This window comes from Pinus tabuliformis, chromosome 5_1, assembly GCF_031772625.1.
Source record: "Pinus tabuliformis cultivar Carrire ecotype Pingquan chromosome 5_1, CPIR1, whole genome shotgun sequence".
NCBI lineage: Eukaryota > Viridiplantae > Streptophyta > Pinopsida > Pinales > Pinaceae > Pinus > Pinus tabuliformis.
The window spans coordinates 12,344,829-12,350,027 of NC_142305.1; positions in this window are offsets into that span (position 1 = coordinate 12,344,829).

A 5,199-nucleotide genomic window follows, 5' to 3' on the forward strand; every position below is an offset into this window, starting at 1 on the left:
GAGGCCTTATCCATTGTCACTGTTTTATAAGCTCCCGCATACTGTGATAGTTTTGTTAAATCTTCATAGGGATTGACCTCTGCTTTCCATACCACATTCATCATCTCTGCGTGAGGAGTCAAAAGAGGACTTTGATCAATTTTCCTCTTCTTCCTCTATATTTTGACTACAACCCTATGCTTTGGGCTATAGAAGACATCAAGTGGTGGTATTTCTTCAATTTGCAGTACAATCTCCTCAGTGGGATTTCCGGGAATAATCTCTATGTCTTGATAAAACCTGGGTGGGCCGCTTGTTCCTACAATCGGAACTATGTTGACTTCTGGTTTTTGTACTGTAGCCACTTCTGGTGTAGTGAAACCTTGGGTTTTATCAGGGTTACTGATGATTGAATCAAACTTTTCCCATTCCTTGATTAACTTGGTATCAATATTAATATTCGTATCAAGGGCTTCACTAGTTCTTACCTGCTTCTGCTCCCTTTGTGGTGTCTTCTCCTTCTCAAGAATCTTTTCAATTTCAGGAGTCTTCTCAGTAATTTTCTCCTTACTGTGGCCTTGAGGTTGTACCATAGAATTTGTATTTAATAAGTCTAGAGGTAGGGTTTCCAATCTCTATGCCTTGAGCTTATAGAATTCCTCTAGTCCTTCTGCTCCCAATTTGATTTTGGCCAAATGTTTGACTTGAGAAAATACTTCTGTTGAAACAAACAAATCATCGTAGCTATCCTTCTCATGATCAAATTTGGCGATTTTGGCCTGAGTAGTAACATTGTAGGCAACCGATCTAGGATCGTACTGCCTTTTTGGGATAGTTGCGAGCTTTAACAACTTTATTTTCTTGGCTTCCTTCTCTGCATGTTTGAAATCATGCAGGGTAAAAGCACCACATCGAAGGGGAAATGTCGGCCACATGTGCTTTTTAGAATCCCTAAGAGTCCTTGACATCCCTTCAACTATTATTTGATGTGCTAATTCTCTGGCTAGCAATTTATCAGGGATATACAGGGGAAGGACATGTGGGTTGGCAAGGCTGCCGAAAAGTCTTATGTAGGTGAATCTCTCTTCTCCAAACCAACTACCAATTGCAGTTAGGTCGACTGATGCTTCCTCGGATAACCTAGGAGCAGGCTTATTGAATATGGCATAATACACGGGAAGGATAAAACCATGACAAATTCTATACAGGTGGTTTTTGTAATGGGCTTTCCACAGTTCTTTATGATAGAGGTGAATGGGTTGGGGTCCTGTAGAGTCCATTTCCATCCTAGAATTGGATATTTGGAATTGAAACGGATAGTGTCCATAATATAGGCACGCATGTAAAATGGGGGTATCACCCGGGTAGACACAACCCTTCTTTTTTTATAGTCAAGTATCTGGTTGGCCAATTTATCAGACAAGATGGTTGTCCAATCCATGATAAAGCCATTAATTTCAGCCTTCATTAATGGTACCATCTCTATAGAAAATTTAGCAGAATCATGGACTCCGAAGAGTTTGTACATCATTGCACCAACATAACAATAAGGAGAGGCCAACGAATCTACAGAGTACATACCCGATGTTTCATGCTTGTGCTTGGTTGGAAAATTCCTCCATTGTCTGATAGGGTCAGATTCGATGGTGTTCTCCTTGGAAAAAGCCTCTAAAAATGCTTTGTTATAATGCTTCTCTGGTTGAGGCAAATGGTACATTTGTCTAATATCTTCTGCTCTGAATGACCCAAACATTCTTCCATCAATTCTGAAGAAAGTTTTGTCTGTGGTTGCGATGCTCTCAATAACCCAACTGACCACGTCATTGTAGGGTAAAACTTTGGCGTGAGCTGCTATTCTATGAAGATATGAACAGGCCAATTCCTTAAGAGTATTCTCTGATTTACTCGTGCCATCTATTGTTGCTTCCAACAAGTTGTAGATACTCTCCCAGGATGCCTTGCCTAAACCAAGGCAAGTAGTATTAGATATTAACACTTTCTTCACTGGTTCTTCCTTGGCTACAACAGGGGCCTTGGGTTTCTTGGATTTCTTCGTCATATTTACTGGATTCATCAACTTATAGTTGCTCTGCAAAAACAAGGAAATACCGTAATAGAGAAATAAACCCGTTCAAATCCAATGTGAAATGAAAAGAGTTATGGTAATTCAAGCATGATAATCGAAATGTAATCAAGTATTACCACGGATGAAATCCTCGAAGGACTCAACCTTAACTGCTAAATTAATGACCTCCATAACTACCGATCGTGATAAATAAATGTAATAATTATATGTCGCATTGCACATATGCGTGATGGTCCTTTAAAATGAATCTTTTGGTTTTCCCGATCAGCGATTAGTGATAAATCGCATATCGCAAATCGGGAGGTTCACTGGTCAAGCTTAACGTTTTCCATTGGTAGCCCTGATTACGATAAAGGTAAGTAGTATAATAAGGTGGAAGGATAATCAACGAATCTATTTCTTTTTCATTTATTATTGATTTAAAGTTTAAAACCCGCCAATATACATTTAACAATCTTTTATCGCATAGCACACTTTCCTTTATAAGATCGCATTGGTGATTTCCAAAGGGCTTCATTATGTGTCTTGTGGTATCTGCGATGGCCGATTGCGATTGTATTATCGCATCAGAGGTTTGGCATAGACCTTTAGGATGCTTCGTTGTTGAGCTTGCGATTTGCGATCTCTGATTGCATTATCGCATCGAAGATTTGCTTATGAGAGCTTCTCAAAAAGATATGACATATTATATTACATTTGTTTTAACAAAAGGTTTTGGATATTATTTCTATCGGATCAGACCTTTTGATAAGGATTTCCATGTGCTATGTGACTAAATCCAAGCATGCAATTATTGTTGAATTATTGAATTTAACTAAGTCTTAAAAAAGGGACCCATTTCTATTTAAAGTTTTTGATAAAAATTTTGAAATGGGGGGTTGTTGTACAGCACAACAATTTCCGATTCACTTAAGAAATAATTATCTCTAAGAAAGTAATGCAATATTCATGACTTTCTTAATTTGGAAACCTTTGAGGAAAAAGAAGTCAATCTAAGAATAATTAGATAAACATTAACTCTGAATATAATGACAAATATTTTTGCAATTTCTTTCCAATCTTAAAAATAAAAAAATTCTAAGTTTATTTAAGCCTTGATTGGTTGATAAAGATAAAACAGGGGGACTTCTCCAACTTAGCTTTTATGACGACTCTGTTGTCATAGGTAGTGCCTCTGCTACCAGCAAAAGTTTATAGTCTCGACAGGGTTACCTTTTAACCATTTAATCATTCATTGTCCCATCCATCTAAGAGTATAACTTTTGAGAGATAATGCAAAAAGATATGTTTACACATATTTTTTCCTTTTTGTATTTTTATCCTCTTTATTTCTTTCAAAATATAAAAAGCCATTGTCCTAGTTTGGTGGCCAGCTATTGACAATGCCATTCACTAGTTATAATTGAACTGAACAAGTTGGCTCGTGATCAGACCCCTTGTCTTATAATTATAAGTCATTACCCTGTTTTGATATGCAGTATTGATAATGTCAGTGTAATTAGTTCCCTATGATCATGGTAAGCAGGCTCGTAACGAGACCTCTTATCTTTTTATTTCAAACATATTTTAGATTACACTCCGAAAAATAACAATCTTTGTGGATGGGGTGAGTGACTTACTCCTTAAGAGTGTATGGATGACAATTTAAGAGCTATAGATGCTAAGTTTGGAAAAATCTTTGCTTTTTGACAAATAACCTCACTTGGCTCTTTAAAACTTGAAATGATTTATAGTATTTTTAAGGCTTGTAAAGGCTTTACAATTTTTAAAGAGGTTTTTAGAGTTTTATGTTTATCTAACTTTCTAGAACTGTAGTCTTTTCTTTAAAGGCTTCCATCTATTGAAAGTAAGTATTTACACTATTTTCTTAAATAACTTTCATAATAGCAAAAGGTCAATGGAAGGCTATTCACAACCTTATTTCCTAAATATAGAAATTCAAACAAACAAAACTGCAAATTGAATATTTACAAGTAAGAAGGGTTTACCTCCTTAAGTGATTCGGAATTAAACATGAACGCAACAAATTACAGAGATAACCATAAACACAGATATGAAGTGGAAATAATACTTCATTTCATTAATGTAAAATACTGAAATATTCTTACAAACAGTAATGGGAATAAACTAGCTAGGGCGATGGTAGCTTATCTCTAAGAAGAGATGTGGTGGCTACATGCCTCTGAACTATGTTACAATGAGGCTAGAAGGCCTATTTATTGTTGAGAAACAATGGAAAACCCTTAACATTCCAAAACATAACCTTAGAAGATGAAATGCCAAACAGTGGGTCCCGTTTGGGTAAATTGGTACAATAACTTCCTAGGGTCATAACTTTGGCATACATCTCCGTTTGACGTGTACCATAGCTCGTTAGAAAGATCTATCTGAGCACTACCACTTTGGGACCCATGTTGCCCTAGATTTCCCAAAAAACGTCGTTTAGGGCCTCAAAATGGCTCCGGAAGTTCAGGACCCGAAAAACTACTAAAAATAGTAAGTTGTGCTACAATTAAGGACACTGAAAATGCTGAAAGAAACACTAGTGGGGTTCCAGGTGAACTTGGCAGGTGGCCACCAAGATCCACCTGGATCATTCCTCCCCACTTAGGAAGCAATGGTCCCCATTGCGTTGAGTTCCTCCATGAGATGAGGAAACTTTTGCTGAACTTGGTCCCTGGTGAGCCACTTGCCCTGGTGAATGAGTTGGCCTGCTTTGGCAACTCGATATGGTTGGATATTATGTTGGCGAGTGTTCTAGATCTGTGTGTCCATGGTCCGATCAGTTGCAGCTTGTTCCATGCAATCTGGATTTAATTCTATGGGTGTGAGTTGTTCTACAATGTCGAATGTGTCTAGCAATGGTGGAAAGTATGGCCGAAGGCAATCCACATTGAACACTGGGTGCAGGCAAAGGAATGGGGGAATGTTGAGCTCAAATGAATTATCTCCCACCGCCTTAGTAATGGTGTAGGGACCATATCAGAGTGGTCTCAGTTTCCAATAGGCTCCAGTAAGGCGCTCCTTTTGTAAATGCAACCAAACTTTGTTGCCCACCTAAAACTTGTGTGGCACCCGATGTTGATCATGTCGCTGCTTGTACTTGGCATTTGATTTCTCCAGAATTTCATGGA